The sequence below is a fragment of the Pinus tabuliformis genome, chromosome 4_2, assembly GCF_031772625.1.
Source record: "Pinus tabuliformis cultivar Carrire ecotype Pingquan chromosome 4_2, CPIR1, whole genome shotgun sequence".
Lineage (NCBI taxonomy): Eukaryota > Viridiplantae > Streptophyta > Pinopsida > Pinales > Pinaceae > Pinus > Pinus tabuliformis.
Window position 1 is genome coordinate 292,572,293 of NC_142304.1, and position 18,328 is coordinate 292,590,620.

An 18,328-nucleotide genomic window follows, 5' to 3' on the forward strand; every position below is an offset into this window, starting at 1 on the left:
AATGCTCTGGAGCCCTTTGTGGTTTGAGTTACTAGTCCTAGAATCCTTGGTTGTACAAACACTTTGGAGCCTAATGACATTTGTGGGTTGAGTTACTATTCCTAGAAGCTGAGTTGGAACAAATGCTCTAGAACCTTGGATAACTTGGATAGAGACCGATATGGTGATGGTTAGTGATGTACGATTATGAGGTGGAATCACTGGTTGAGGTTTGAGGTGGTTTGGCCTCTGGAATCCCTGGTTTGGTTTTCTTGGTTTATTCCATGATATCCCACATTCATGGTTGGAATACAGCGCAGGGGTGGTTGGCTAAAAGAGAGATTTGGTTCAACCCAATCTATGATCAGGTGGTACGTGGAAGTCCCTAACTTGGTTGGATTTTCATATGTTAATAAGAGCTCCTTTCCTCTTGTGCTCTATGTGTAAATGTACTTGTTATTATGTGGCTATGATGGTTTTTTTGTTATTGTTATATATCTGGTTATATGTTGGTTACAAGCAAGGTTTTATGACAATATTGAGTTATGGATCTCATCATGTTTTGGTTAGTAGATGAAATTTTAATGAATGAATGACTTAATAGATGTTTTTTCAGCTATTAAGAGAGGAAATCAGTCCTTCTTGATTAATCTCATATAAGTATGAGGCCCCTATGTTCATATGTGTTTTTATGACATGTACATTACATGTTCATGGTGTGTTTGATGAAATTTTTGTCATGGTTAGGATAAGTCGCGCTAGTTCCTTGTTCAATTTTTACATTAGAGGCCTTTTTTCCTTGTTATTTATCATATTTGAATGTTTCATTAAGTTCTAGGTAGAGGCCTGGGTTCTAGCCCTGAAAAGATGGCTTAAATACCACAGTCACTAACATAGAATTGGTTGGAAAAGACTGCATTCGTTGGGAAGAAGGCATGTGGGAGTGACTTGAGGGTCTTAGTTGCACGGAGGCCTTGTCATGGGAGCGATTGGGGGCTTATTTCAGTGAAAATCTAAGTTACCTTAAGCGTTGGGAAACTAGAGTGGTTGGTTAGACCTTGGGGGTCCTGTAGCACCTGAGGGAGGTCTGTAAAGTGTTGGTTCATCAGTTCCACTTAGTTAGAGTGATCTAGGAGGTCGAATCATAACATAGTAACTCTTCATCACATATTTACCCTAGTGGGCTGGTAAGCTTGGGTAAGTGTGGGAGGAGGGTTTTACATTCCTACAATAAAATATATTACCAACATTGAATATTACAAACTGAAATCATAAATTTTAAATGTGAAAACCATTGTTCCATTACTCATAGTCTTAAGCACACAATATCTCTTTTCTCTTCTGTATCAAAACGCTTACTTCCAATAAAGTTCTATTTAGTACCTACACCAAAAGATCAACATCACCTATGTGTTACAGTTCATTTTCTTGCTCAACCAGTAATCCTTTTCCAGGAAACTTGATTTTTTTCCAAAATAAGTTGAATTTCTAATAGGTGAGGTTTTAAACCAATACTTATTTGTATGGTTATTCTTTTCCTCCCTCCACAGGTGACAAGTTCAACTCACAATATGCATTGGATATGCTCTCTTATACTCACATTCCAGTGAGTGTGTGACAAATTTCTTCTCCCATAGTTACTCACCCTTCTAGGTGCAAGAAATCCTCATCCTCGTGTGATCTACCTATCCCAGGGCTTTCCTATATGAAATTATTGAAGAGATTGTTAGAGTCTCATAGCCAAGTTCCCTTCTGGAATGCTCTAACATAACTTATACTACATTTCTCATGGAGTCCTATAATTAAGTTTCAATTTATGACTTGCTCCCATGAGGTAATCAAAGTGTGTCATAGGATTGCAATGTCACCATAGTGGCCTTGTTCCTGGGCTTTTTTATTATCATTTCACCTATATCACAATATTCATTTCCCATGATATATACTCAAAAGTTTTAAATCATAAATTTGTATCACCCGAATTTGCTTCATTCAGGAACCAGATCTCACAAACATTGGAATTTTAGTTATAATGTTGGAATTTTTTGTAAGTGGTGATATTGTTATCTATAATAGTGCCTTATACCTCATACCCCATTCCAACACTCCACTTGCAATAAGAAATTTCAATCATCGAAACAATGGTAAGTGTTCATAAATAAAATATTTTCATTGAAAATTTCACAACATCCATTGAAGTGATCTCAAAATTATTACAAACATAATAATTCTATCACTTTCAACTGATTTCAAATTGATTGAAATGAAACTAAAATCACATTATATATTTGTATCATAATCATTTTATGCATTTTAGAATTCAATCAAACATTTATTATAGCAACCCAAAGGGTGAAAACTATGAGTTACATAACCACTCTATCCACTAAGATGCATATCGCTAAATTCATGAGTAATTTATCTCCAATTTGTTTTGCAGAATGAGGGATTCATGCCACTCATTTCACTACTCAACAATTCCTTAAGAGTATTAGAAGTTATTTCCTTTCATGAAATCCAGTCATGCAATTGATTGTTCCATACAAGCATACATGCAATCAATGCACCAAGCATATGTACCATTATGATTCATAATATGAGTGTCATGGCCAAATCATATCACAATAATCATGGATGCATCACAAGGATTCTAGTTATCTTTACACACTAAAGGATTCTTACCTTTATCATAACCAACTAGATATTAATGACAAACTTTCTTTCACATATCAACGATTCCATACAATTCTCACATTGACTAGGAAAGAACAATCCTTCAACTACATGTTCCTTATCAACAAAGCTAACATTATATGATGGAATCAATCTCTTAAGCGTAGAGACTATTGGGCCAATACTCATGGACTCATGAACATAATTGCAGTCCCTACATTTTCTTCATACCTTTCACATTTTCATGCAATCTCTCAATGCATTACTTAGCATGTTTTATCTCATAAATGTATTATTCATTCATTTAATATTTTCTCAACATGGAAACTCAATGGATGTACATATTACTAATATTTTACTAAATCTTTATTTTCTAAAACGTTTTTACCTTAATCAGACTCCTTGGGCATCCATACAATACATGCAATAAATTGAATAAACAAAATATATCAAATTCAACTAAAAGGAATTCTAACCCAATTCCTTTACATTTTTAGCTTCACTTGCTATTTTCCCTACTTACTTGGCTACCATCAACATGCATTCTCAGTTGAAATATTTTCAAGGAGTCCAACTGGCTTTGCCTATGAATTTTTTACCTACATATACTATCATTGTCTTCATCATTCATAATCCCTCCCCCTCAATAGAATTTCCATGAGCTCCATTCTCATGTGAATACCATAGCATACTTCATGTTGCAACAATCAATTTCCCGTGAAACGATATTAAACTCACATGTTATTTACAACTCTATCATTTCATCTACTTACATACAAGTTTCAATGAATATTCAAAAGGGGAACCTACGCTATGTGTCCAATTCATTCATTCAAACAATGCCTTCAATCATGCACCCAAACATGTACATATTGTCATGCATGTGTCATACTTTCACATATTCCATGCCATTCATACACACATCAATTAATAGTCAATTAATTTATGCATGAGCTATAACATCTCAATTCAACGACCAACTCAACCTTATTAAATTTTGATTTCAGTATGTTAGTTATATATTTATATATTTGCAACAAACCAAACCTTCTCATGCTTATGATGTTTTGAAATTCAGTGTGCAACATGAATTTACCTATTCAAAATCTTCCCTCTACATTTATTACATCAAGGGCACTTAACATACTATCATATTCACACAATTTAATTAGAGTATTTCCTGAGCTCCATGGCAACCTTCAAATTCGAAAACCTTTCTAAAGGGCTCGGGACGAACCTTCCCACTTTCATTCCTATAGATTACCTTATCTATGCATCATTATTTATTAAATATTATAATCCTACCATGGACCTTTCATTGAGTTCTTAATTATATTAGATATTGGGGATTCTCCCTCATTTCTCTTCACATCACCACCAAAGGTGGGTGACTCAACCTCCTAGCAAGCTCTACTACCATTTCTAGGGATTCATATACTGATTTCCCATTACTATACCAACATATAATAAATTTATGTATGTTATGTTCATTGAGGTAGTATCTTGGACATCATATATTTCCATGTTGTCGTGCTTCTTATAAGGGAAGTAACAAAGAGAGTGCTCCTTTTTATAGCCCCGACATTTCAAATTCTTCCTCTTTGATATACGTCTTTCTATATTTCTGTTTGTTGGCCCATGGTTTCGAGTTTAAATGGGTTATGATTCTTTTGGTGATGGTGAGGGAATTCAAGGAGGAGGTGTTATCCTTCATAGCCCCAACATTTCAATGACCTTTCCTTTTTCCAAACCTCATGGGATCTTACCTCAGTTTCTAAATTCTTATAAAAATTGTTCTGCTTTTGAATCATGGCATCAAGTGTCTTGGGCTCCTCAAAATTTATCTTATCTTGAAATGATATTAGTAATCCATTGAGAAAATATTATATTTTCATCTTTGAGAAATGACAGTGACGGTGCTATGAAATGATTATCATAGTTGTCCAAGGTGAGTTGTCCCATTCTTTGTTCATGGAATTCCCTAATATTGTCATTATGATACCCCTATATATCTCCAATGGTTGGTCCATGTTGCAACCCTTGCATGTAAGACAAGTTCTCTAGCGATATCATGTTTAGCTTTGTATGCTCTTCTTTTTCTCTAATGAGTCTTTCATTGTCTGCTTTGTAACTCTGAAGGTATTCCTTCAAACTATTCATTGTCTCAATAAGGTCGAGAGATTTTCCTCTTCTTTCATCTTTTCCTTAGAACAGATCATTTCAATATTTAGTTATGCCTTTTTTCTTGACATCCTTCTATTTCTTTTCACTATTGGAAAGTCTTATTTCTACTAGAATAACACACAAGTATTAACACCATTGAAATCATAACAATTAAACATGTATATTACCTTTACATCATTTGTTCCTAAGCATATACCAAACTACATGTTTATCTTGCTACATGAAACTCAAATTAGTCTTCAAGTAACATTAGTGTATTCATATATATAACAAAATAATTTCACATAAGTACACATGCATGCATAAATATTAATTTAAACCTTATATTATATCTTATACTCGAGCCCATCTAGATAATGTTGAACCTTATCTATGATACCACTTGTAACGTAGTATTATAGCTCCGAGTTCATCTGTTCTCGATCCCATCCAGGTCCAATGTTGAAACATGCTCTGATACCAATTTATAACATGCCTAGTCCCTTAATGCTTGATTAAGGATACATGGTATCAAATTTTTTCTTCTTCACAAGTTTAGCAATCAACTTTGATACCACTTTGTAACACACCCAACCCCATAATCCTTCATTAGGGCTATGGGGCATCACATTCTTTCTAAATCATTTGATCAAATAGTTCCAACACGTTGTCTAATCACCATCCACCAAAACCATATTTTGTTGGGGCATTTCATCAAACAATTTTTGTGCACTATTTATTTCTCTCAAAACCCAATCTTCCATAGATAATATCTTAGAAATTATAGAGGACCAAAATCTAAAATTTCTACCACATGTACCTTGATATATTTTCTTTGTCTCCTCCAAGTTTCATAGTCTAGAACCTCTCAAAAATAAAGTTATGGAAAGAATGCCAAGATGGCCTATTTTGAGGTCTAATTTTAGGAGCATTCAAGAGAGCCAACTTCCTTAGGGAATATCTTCAAAAATATAGCAAACCAAGATCTGAAATATATACCAGAATTTCCTCAAGATTCTCCTTAATTATGGTCCAATTTTCAGCGTTTTAAACCACCCAAAAGAAAAGTTATAGTCAAAATGCCAAACTGTCCTTATTTGAGGGGCATCCAAGAAGCTTGAATTTCTTAGAGCATAACTCTGAAAATATAGTGAATAAAGATATAAAATTGAAATAGATGATCAACAAAAATTCCTCTCATTATGGTCCAATTTTTAGCCTCTAGAACCTCCTATAATAAATTTTATAGTGAAAATTCCAAAATGACCAATTTGAAGCACTTAGGAAGCTTGGTTTCCTCAGATCATATACCCCAAAAAAATAGAGAATTGAGACATGGAAATTGAATCAGATGGTCAATAGGATTTCACCTCACTATGTTCCAAGTTTAAGCATTTTGAACTTCCCATAAAAAACAATTATAGCGAAAATTCCAAGATGACCCATTTACCCCATAATTCACATTTTTGCGGCTCCCATTATTAAACTCCATGAAATCATTTATATCCAATAAAGGAAATTAAAGGAACTTCAATATGCAGTTAATATGGAAAGAATGCAATTAACAACGAAGGCATGCAATTACCTGAAATTATCATGCATTTCCCATGCATCCCAATTCATTTAAATTCCATAGCCAAGTGAATTCAAACCCACTACTCCAAACTTTAATATCATAACCATCACAGTGATCATAAATAAAATAATATATTAACAACAACAATAATTCCTACATACCACTAATTCATTCATGAAAGAAATATCAATAACACATAAATAAACATATATCTTTTGTAACAAGAAAATACTGGAATTGAAATAGAGTGAGCCAAGTTCCACCCCACCCGAGGCTAAGTTATGCTGCAACTTTTCTCACAAATGACCATCGCTATGTTAGATCTTGATGCCTTGAAGGAAGACTAAACTTAGGGATTTAACACATAGTTTTCAGACCAGCTTTAACACATAAAGTGAAGGCCACTCTCCTTCACAAAAAATAAAAAATCAGTCTTTGTCACATAGCCTACCACTCACAGCTCTTGACAAATCATAAGGTATGAACCTCTCTGGGTTTTACCACCATTTTTCTTGCCAAATCGAATTTCTAAGTAGGATAGTATGAGAGAAAATCTAAGGAGAAAATAAAAACCAAGAACCGCTTGATGTTTTCTCCTTATTATTTTTATAATAACACCTTGACCCTTCATCTTCCCAGTATTTCGCTAGAACCTTCTTGGGAATACCAACCATCACATCAAGGGAATCCAATATTAATTCAAGCAAGTCTAGGATTGTTTCCACCCCCCTTGTGTCTTTTCCTCCTTAGTCAAGTTTCCCCTCCTTAAGGCATCATGATCTGCATCATGATCTGTTGGATTCTCCCTTCCTTCAACTCTAGAATTTTTATTAATAAAATAGAATATCACATCACATACTAAAGCTTACTACATAATATAAATGATGGTAACTCAACATTACAAGTATTTAATTACATATGTTTTTTTGGAAATGAAAAGGGGGTGCCATATTTTGAGAACCCCTATCGTCTATGAAATCTTCACTTTTCTAATGAGTCTTTTTTATTGATAGCTCATAAATATTAATCCTTCACTATGTACATACCCTCATTTCCCCTTTTCCATTGTATGTTTGTCTATTTCTTCTTAATTTATGATTTATTCATTTCAATATTTATAATTGAATCATCTTACATGTGAAATGATGGTTCCATTTCCTTGGCCATATATCAACTTATTTCCACACTAAAAATATTTTTTCCTTGGGGAAAGCCCTTCTAGAATCTTTTCAAAAATCCATGATATTCTTGTCCTACATTATCCAAAAATAGTTATCAAAGATTACGAGCTTATTATTTTACTTTTCTTATGCACTATTTTGGTTCACAAGCACTAAATTTTAATATTAGGATCTTATTCCATAACATTAAAGCATTTTTAATGACATTCCATCATGGTTTTGATACCAATTATTTGTTGAAATGAGTAAATATCCCCAATCCCTACACTCCAACCAATCCCTACACTCCAACCAACTTAGGCATTGCCATATTACTCAAAAAAAAAAAAAAAAAACATTAGATTTCATATCTTCTTTTGCTTAGATATAATAAATTTCATTTATTCCCTAGCTCTATTTCCACAACTACACAACATGGAACCATTAAATTAGAGCTAGAAAATTGGCATTGGTGCAGGAATCAGTTGAATGCACCCCAATTTACCGTGTTGGGATTTTTGATTCGGTTTTATTTTCCCTCCAATGCCAATTAAGAGATGTTTAATCAATGTGTTATATATTGATATATAAAAAAGTTATTATGAAGATATGATGTCAATTAAGAGAGATTTGAAATGTCGATTAATAGTTTCTCAGTGTTTTAATGCGTGTTATGGACAACAAACAAGATAAATTTCACCAACTTTCATTGATTTTAAATGTTAACATTGCCTTCTTTTTTAAATAAATGTTGATTGAAACATCACATTTCGAGCCTAAATTTAGTAATTCGGAATGGGTTAATGTGCCCAAGGATGAGGGAGAGCTTGATTTAATTGAGGTTTCCACTTACGTTAGTTTTTTTTTGTGTCAAACAAGTTAGTGAGGTGCATGGAGGTATTTTCCCACTAGGAGGTAATTTTTCCATATTGAATAATGTTTACTTATCATACAAGTAGGATGCAAGGGGTGGTTGGTATATTTAATATTATTTCCTTGCCCCACCTATTTTAAGTCTTAGGATCCTTCATTTGTAGAAATATATGATTTTATTGGAATTTTGTTGTAGGTATGGTTTGCTAGAATTGGTAGGGCATCACGGCATGACACTCTATTTAAAGTTGGAGGGTGTTGGATATATGTATGAAAGAGATATAATGCTTTTATGTGTGAAAATTGAGTATGAAGGGCATTTGCTTTTAGCCTTGAGATTTGTGGGATTCAATCACATGCTCTTTAAGGAGTGGTGCTTACTAGCTCAAGAGTATGGACTAATTACCCCTAAATTCCTATTAGTTTTAGACTTGTGGGTGCTCATCCCTGAAATCTCGATGTTCAAATAAATATAAGGATGCGTTGGCCATTTTGGAGGAATTGGGATTGGAGTTTTGTTTCCCACTTTAGTAGTAGGATTTTTGGTAGCTATATAATTTGGTTTTCCATCATAGACATTCATTATCCTTGGTCCTCGATTCAAAATGGATGTATATAAATCTAGAGGATAGATGGGTGTAGATAGTCCATAATGTTGGAATGTTTGAATTTCTTACAAGCTGAGAATTTTTTCTTGGCCATTCATATATTAAGGATAAAGAGTGGGTTGTTTAACATTATTTTCCCCATCTATCGTCACCCAAAAATGAAAAAGATTTTTTTTTGGGAGTGTTAGTCGCTAAGAACTAATGGAAGTATCATAGAGATATCCATAAGTTCTTTCAAATGAATTTATAGAATTTAAAATGGATTACTTGAACTTAGCAGTGACAACTTGTCCCTTGTTGGTGTAAAACACTTCTATCTTAGATATATTGCCTCTCTACATTTGATACTTGTGGCCTAGACACTCGTTGGACTCCTTTGTGGGTTTTCTATTTTCTTTTCTAATTTTAAGAATTTTACTAATGCCACTAGGTTCTATTTAATCTTAGTCAAGGGTCACCTTGTCTTAATGCATAAATTTTTTAATATTCATTATATTGTTAGTGAACCTACATTTATTTAGTTATACCAATGTTAATTGATATTGCATTTATGTTTACTTGCATTGAAGTGACATCAATTGGTTGCTTGTCATTTAGTTGTCAATATCAATTACCACTCTTCACATTTGATTTAGATGTTAACTTATGCTAATTTTACAAACTCTGATTCACTTCAATAGTTTGATGTGGGTTAATTTCTGACCCTTCCATGATTAGCTATCACTCATATAAATTTTATTTTATTTTCCATTTTTGGAGAATTCTCCTTACTAATCTACGTAATTGTGATTATTGTGTTGTTGCTAAACTAACCCTAATCCATATCTTCACAATGTCCTAAAATCAACAATGATCTTATTATTAATGTGACCTCCTTAATAACACCTAGGTTCATATATATATATATATATATATATATATATATATATGACTTAATTTTATTTTGTCAAGTAAGGGTAGACTAAGTGGTTGAGGTGGGTTATTAACTCCCTCACCCCTTGTTCGATTCTCTAAAATGACATGCTTACCCATTGATTAGGCTCAAGGAGTATTGTAAAAAAAAACTAACTCCTTAATAGAGCTATAAAACATAATATGTTTTGAGTTTGATCCCATTAACTAGTGTTTTCAATAAGGACCCGAGGAATATTTTTAACAAAATAACTTTTTTCAATTTGATTATACTTCATAAATAAATCTAACCATCATGATTACAAATTTCTAGATTTATGTTTAAATTAGATATCATATAACAAAATATTTTTTTTACTAGAAGAATTGACAACTGGGTTGGCAAAATTACTAGAGGAATTGACAACTGGGTCTCATACTTGCATGGCACGAGGTTGATTTTGACCACTACCGCTATAACCCATAAGCGAATCATGTCATCCCCAACACATGGCAATAGGTAAACTCAAGAGATTTGAACTTGGAATCTGGTGGTAGATAACATTTAATTTTCATGACTATAACTAATTAAGTTTCCCCTAAAGGGCTATTATTGTATAAATGGCCTAGGTCCATCCATCTTAACTATGGATCTACCAAGCTCTGAGAGGGATCAAATCTCTGTCTCTTTAAGTAAAGATATTTGATCCCTCATGAGTTAAGATGGATCTAGGTTGGTCTAATTATTAGCCATTAAATATGCCACACTAGAGAAGAATACCATGGGTAAAAACCATGAACATAAATGTTTTATGTTTGTGTTTATTTTAGTTTCTTTTTTAAATTTTATTTTATTTTTACTAATTACAACATCTCTACCATATTAGGTTGAAAAACGTCTCAACACAATAAAATTATATCAAAAAATTATCATTTTTCTTAAATATAAATTATATTTAATTTTAAAAATATTTATATTTTTTTATAATAATGCGTTATTTCCCACCTAAATTTCCATCGCATTCTAAAATATAGATGACAATTATATAATCATTGTTTCTCAAAATGTAATACTTTGTTTTTCATGATTTATTTTCCATTTTTTTTAAATTATTTTATTTTAAAAATGTGTTTGTGTTTTTTTCAGAAGAAAAAAACATTGCTTCTATTATAAATAAAAATAGTACATATACGTGGTTCATAGCTTCATCCATCTAGTCAAATATGTGTTGGATAAGTAAGTTCCAGAGTATTATAAAAAATTAAACCAGACTATCCAATCAGATAATAAAAACTTAGATATTGTCCGAAATTAAGCACAAAGTCAAAGCATAATTTGAGTACTATGGAAAAACAAAATTTGCAACATATTGTAAAAAAGATAGAAAGCATCAGAAAAAACTATGGCGATATAGAGACCCGCATGTGGGGAGACATGGTGCTCAAGGCAGGCAAAGCCAACCCTCCTCCAGGATCATGTTTTCAACCAGATATCTGTACTATATTTTACCAGAATCATAGCTCAGGCCAACCTTGGAGAGGCTATCAGCCTTTGTGTTACCTTCCCTATATATATGTGTGATGGTGTATGTGAGAAGCAAGCTTAGGATGTGCTTGATCCTCCTGAGCCACCCCAGGAGGAGGGGTGGGCAGAAATCAGAAGTCCCCGTGATGTCATCGATCAATGCCTTTGAATCCCCATATATATTTAGAGAGTTAATGTTTTTTGTGTAGTGAACCAAAGTAACCCCCATAAATCCATAGCCTCCGCCTTGGTGTTGGATCCAGAGCCTCCATGCCACCACAAGTGATATTCAGTAGTCCAGTCAATATGGAGCACTACACCACACTCGCAAATTCCTAATTGGACAACACCATAAAAGAAGTCGGCAGGGGGAGTACATTCCACGGGCTTCATCCTGTAGGATCGGTCGTAAGACTTTACAGTATCTGTGGAGGTGGCCTTCATCCAAGTTAGAACCTTGTGTATTAACTAGGAGTATTCAACTTTATGTCCCTCAAATATGAACCTGTTTCGAGCTCTCCATATTTCCCAGATGATGAATAGTGGGAGGGTCCATTATTCTTGTTGACCCTTCATCCATTCAATCATGAACTCTTCAAAGTTTCCAATCCTCTAGAAAGTGAACTTAAAAACATCAGCAAAAATCTTCCAGATGTAGATAGTGAAAGAACACCGGAAGAAAAAATGAATGGTTGTCTCGGAGTCTGCCATGAAAATTATACATATACCCGGCCCCATATGTCCCCTTTTTTGCAGATTATCCCAAGTGAGAATCTTGTTTCTCCAAACCAGCCAGGAAAATAGGATAATCTTTGTGGGGATGTTCCATTTCCAAATCCTAGCAAACCACAATCTTTCCAAAGGGCTTTCAGATAGAGTCATTAACAACCGGTATGTATCAGCCACAATAGGAGCCCCTTTTGACAGCATCCTGAACCATCTTAAGCTATCACCCCCGCGGTCAAAAAAAGGCCCTATGTTGTTCAACAAATTGATATATGTACTCCATTCCATGGCGCAACTACCCACTAGATGTAAATCCACAATATTTTTCCAAACCTGGCATCCCGACTCCCACTTGTGTATAATTTGTGAAAGGTAGAAATAACCTCCACGATGAATCATAGATAGAGTATGCTCTCCCAAAGTATTTCTAGTGGTAACTCCCATCACCGGATTTGAGCCTATCATGATTTTGTGGTCATTCCCAAAACTCCAGACCATCCCATTGCGCCAACATTCCCAGATTTTTTGGAACGATCTCCAGATCAACAATCCTCTGGATAAACAAATGTTGATGTCTCTGTAAACGTGTTCTAGTTCACGACCTCTCAAGTATTTATGTTTAAATATCTCCTATCAGATCCCACATCCCAAAATAGCACACCACATAGATTTGATAAGTAGTTCCCTCCCAAATATGCGCTGGTCCAGTAAGCCCCATCCCCCCCAGTGCTTTGGAGTCATCAGAGCATCCCACTTGGAAAGGTGGTATTTAAATCGTAAGTTATTCCCAGCCCAGAGGAACTGTGCAGAAATAGAACGGATCTAGTTTTGTATGGAAACCAAGATTTGATACAAATGTGCCCAATAGACAGCCAGTTGTTGTAAGACAATGAGAGTGAGGATATATCTGCCTCCCAATGAGAGGAAGCGATTTGTCCAGGAGCACAATTTCTTTTTATATTTGTCCACCAGCCACATCCAATCCTTTAGGTAATAATAATTGGGCTTGAGTTTGGAATCCACGGTAAGTGAAGCTCATCCGAATTGGAGCCTTTTGTACATAAAATAGTGCCGCAATATATTCAATGTCCTGCATGTCCCCATTAGAAAAATATAAAGTGGACTTACTTCCATTTGTAATCAATCCTGAAGCATCACCAAATCTTCCTAGAATCCGACGAAGGGCACACCACTAGGATCTGGAAATGATGCGAAATGTCAAGATGTCATCAACAAAAAACAGATGAGTAATGCATACCTGCCCAGTGATCTTGATAACCAGGAACAAACCAAGTTCTTTTGCCTCCTTGATATTTAAACAGAGTCTATCCAAAGCCAGAACGAAAATGAGAGGTCAAAGCGAGCATCCTTTCCTGAGGCCCCTTTTTGCACGAAAAAGGTAGAGGGAAATCCATTGATTAGGACAGCCCAATTTGCTGAAGTGATACATGCCATTATCCATGCAACATTGTAAGTTTATAACCCAATCGTATGTAACAAAAGGTGAACATAGGAATACTCCACTCAGTCATATGCCTTGTGGAGATCAATCTTCATGACCAAGGCCTCTTTTTTTTGTGTATGGATGGTATGTATAGCTTTCCGAGTCGAAGCGATAGCATTGTGTATAAGCCTTCACTCAAAAAGCCAATTTTTTCTCCAGAAATGTGTAAGGACACATTTTTTTTTTAATTCGACCCACTATCAACTTAGAGATCGTCTTATATAGGATATTACATAGATATATGGGTCGAAAATCACCAAAATTTTTGGGATTAGACGATTTGGGAATAAGTGCCAAAAAGGTAGAGTTTATGGCTCCCGAGATCATACTCGAAGTCCTGGATTCCTCCACAATATCCAGTATGTGTTGTCCCATGATATCAAATAAATGTAGGAAGAACTCGACCATCCATCCATCAGGTCTCCGACACTTGTCTCTGGCGAAAGATTTGAGGACCTCCAAGACCTCCTCCAAGCTGGCAGGACAAAAGAGATCCTCATTTTCCTCTGCATCAAACATTAGAGGGTATCGCTCCAATACCCACATCTGGTCTTCAAAACACACCCCATCCCGATGTTTATATAAGTTCATAAAGTATGGGACAACCTCAACACATATTCCATCCGAAGTGTATATCAACTCCCCATTCATATCCTTAATATTCAAAATAGAATTTGTCTGCTTTCTGTGATTTGCAAATTTATGGAAATATTTGGTGTTGTGATCTCCCTCCTGCAACCAGATTTCCCTGCTCTTCAATTTCCATGTAACCTCCTGCATGTGGAGGATCTTGTTCCTTCTGTCCTTTAAGAGGATGAGATATTCCCAATCTCCTTGCGACGGGTGTCGCTTCTCCATCACTTTTCCAAATCTATCAATCTCCTTAGTGATCTGTTCCAGATCCCTGTACATCTATTTCTTCCTGTTTTGTTCCCAAACCTTGGTCTTCTCTTTGATAAGTTTAATTTTTTCCATCATATATCCCATCGTGGAATCCACTTGTGGGGATTGTACATCATTCTAATGAGCCTATTGTATTCCTCATCCTCCAACCAAATACAATTGAACTTAAAGGGAATGTCATTTCACCGATCCTTCATTCTCCATTATAGAATAATAGGCATGTGATCTGAGAGATAGGTCCTATGAATCCAAGATCTGAGATTCCCCAACTGATCAGCTAGTTGCTCCTTAATGACAAATCTGTCAAGCCGCTTACCAATGTATTCATCCCCCACTCTGCGGTTACTCCAGGTCGGAGAAATCGGAACCAAGCATATATCCCTCATATGATGACCATTAAAAATACCAAACAGTCTGTCAGCAAGAAGGTCGGGCCAAGAATGGACACCCCATCTCTCCCCCTCCAGCAAGGTGGCATTAAAATCCCCTGCCATTATAAGCCCACCAATGTTGAGAATGTTGCATCTTTGTATACGATCCCAAAAAACAGAGCAGTTCTTATATGGGGCATACAAATTGAGTAGATGGAAATGAAAAATATAGCCACGAATATGACCCGACAGTAAAATACCAGCAAAGAGACTATGAGCATGAAAGACTGCCTTCCACGGGTCCTACATGGCTAATAAATCACCAGAATGGTCGGAGGCATCCACCCCAGCGAAATTCCATGTAGGGAAAATCTCCTGGAAGTAATGTTTCTTGTATCAATATGATAGAAGGACTAAGAAAGCAAATCATCTGGCGGAGATCCAATTTCTTGGAGTGATCCCCAACCCCCTAATATTATAAGAGAGTATCTTCATCATGGGGCACCCAGAATGGGCAACGAAGCTCTAAGTGCCCTAGGATCAAAAGAGGAAATAATAGGAACATCATGAAGGTAAGAAGAATCTAAGAAAAGGGGTGGTCTGGAGGAAGGTCCACCCTGAAAATGGCGACTACCCCTCTTATCTGTCTTTCTGACCGTGATGTTTTTGGTAGAGGCAGGGCTAATGTGGGGGTGTGTGTTAGGTGCCTTTCCTTTGTGAATCATTAGAGATTTTTAAGTGATGTTTTTGGTAGAGGCAGCGCTAATGTGGGGGTTTTTGTCAGGTGCCTTTCCTTTGTGAATCATTAGAGATTTTTAAGATTCACATCCGAGTTATGCAAGAGAAATTCAATATCACTGTCGACAAAATTGTGCAGAGAGGAGGCCATCTCCGGTCTGTCGAGAGGAGTGGGAGAGGCTGACTCAAGGGGTGGCATGGAAGGAGAGATCACTAGTGGCACCGGAGTGGAGAGGATGGGGGGTGTTCGGGAGTCTCAAGGGGGTGCCTACAATATGTTCAAGATAGGGAGGGGGCTAGTGAGGGGGACATTAGCCATCTCTTGGGAGTGCGCACGACATGGGGATGAGGCATGGATGATAGGATCAGAGGAAACAAGGGGGAAAACCTTAGACAAAGGAGGAGACGAGAGAGAAACATTAAAAGTAGAAGAAGGGATAGGAGGGGATGTAGCTGAGGGGGGAAACCCCGCTGAACCAAAGTCATGTCAATTCGATACATGAGGAAACTTCATCTAGTGACCCCGTCCCGAGTGTCATTTCCTTCATCGTCCTAGGCACCAGTTTGTAAGATGTCCAATGCAGTGTTGAAGAGGCATCGGAAAGGGATCCCCCAATAGTCAATCCATTGGCAGAATCTAGTCGACCCCCATTCAAGATCAATGTCCTCCGGAAGTCCACCCGCAAAATCAACCTCAACCAGAATCCAAGCCACCCTCTTATCCCGAGCACCCACAATACCAGGCTCCAGATATATGAACCGACCAATCGAGTCCCCAATGGCCATCAAGGCATTCTTAGTCCAGAATTCTAGGGGAAGACCTGAGAGCTTCACCCAAACAATGTCATTCTGTGGCGTGTGTAAAAGGGGATTGAAGCCAATGTACCATCGGTGTAATTGAAGGAAACATCACCCACAAACCCAGGGGATTTTAAGAATTTTCTCTGAGTCATCATTATGGAGGAAATGGAAACTGAACCAAGCATTCATCAGTAAACTCACCTTAGGCAAATATCCCAACATGGTTGTCCAAGTTTTGTTCACCCAGTCCTAGATATTCTATTCAGTTGAGTCAGCGAATATCCACCTCCCCACCAGAGTACACTTCTAAAGACTCATGACACGATCCCACAAAACGTCATAGCCAAAACTCAACAACTTAGTCTTTGCACATGGCCGAATGGGCCGAGAGAAATGTCGCCTGGACTTTGGGAGGGACATCGTCATCGATAGAGGAGTGGATAATGGAGGTTTAGGGAGCGTCCCATCATGTATGTCTACATGTACCAAGGGCTCGCCATGCAACACGTCACCCGCCCCCCGTAGGCGACCCTCCGAGACATCATTTACCCATCAAGCATGTGGTTCCCCACCCCGTGCATGCTCAGCATCGATCATGGCCAGAATAAATCTTCCTGTGCTGCCACGTCTGATTCCAGGCAGGCAAGAACCCCATCCAGTTGAAGGTACTCACCCATCCCAGCCACCACCCCTGACAAGCATTCAAACCCCAACCAGAACAGAACAGGATAATGTGCACCTACCAAATCTCGTCAAGGGAAAAGAGAATATCTCAGGGGATTGAAAAACAAGATTTTATATGGGCAAGCAACGTCAGGACATCAGCCCAACAACATAGCCACCAAATTCCACGTATCAACAATGGCGTCAGTCACCCCTCAGGATCCCGCGAACCTGCTACCACTCTAGTGAGAAGGCCAAGAAACATGTACACCCACCTGCAAATGGAATGTGTTGCAATCAATGATGACACCCAAATCGACAAGAGTCAATAAATGGCATGATCACAACAAATATGGGAAGTACAAAGATCGAGGCCTATGCAGGATCCGAAAATGGAATTGTTAGAATTCGATAGGACGATATTAAATGGACCTCGAGAGAGTAAGTCGGGAGTCTCCCATAAAGACCAATGGTTGGAAAAGAGAGCATACAAACATGCATCAATACCGAAAAACCAGCAAGTCTGTCAGAAATAATGGATGCCACCACCATTGTCCACACCACCCTAATCACAGAGAGAATCCTTGAAACAGTCACAAATTAGTCATCACCCAAACCCAGGCATCACCATCTGTGTGAGGGGAAGCGTTAGCCCAACAACAGAAATACCACTCAAAAAACAACATTTATAGATACGACTCCCTATTATATACACTGAAAGAATGAGTATATGACAAAGCTAAGTGCACATCATGCAGAAACAGCATATACGAAACCACTCCAAACTTCATTGCCACCAGCAGCATCTGTAGGGCCACCCTATACTGCCATGACCACTACACCAAGGCCCACATACACACCCAAGATTGTAACACTTCTCACAAAGTGACCATCAACGTAAAAGAGGACCGGATTCCACAGGGGGGGTCAATTCATGTCCAGAAGGCAGGAAAGATTGTTCAGGAGGAAAATTTGTAACGGTCAATGCAAGTGGGGATGAAGAAGACCAGCATGAGAAAAGACACATATCCACCCCCTGAATAGCATATGGTAGTCCAGTCAGTCAAAGGACATCCAGATCATCTGAATAATCAGAAACGACGCAACAAGGAATATAACGACAATCTGAATAATGATCCAAAGTTCCCCTGAGGATGTCAAACCCCGATAGTACAAA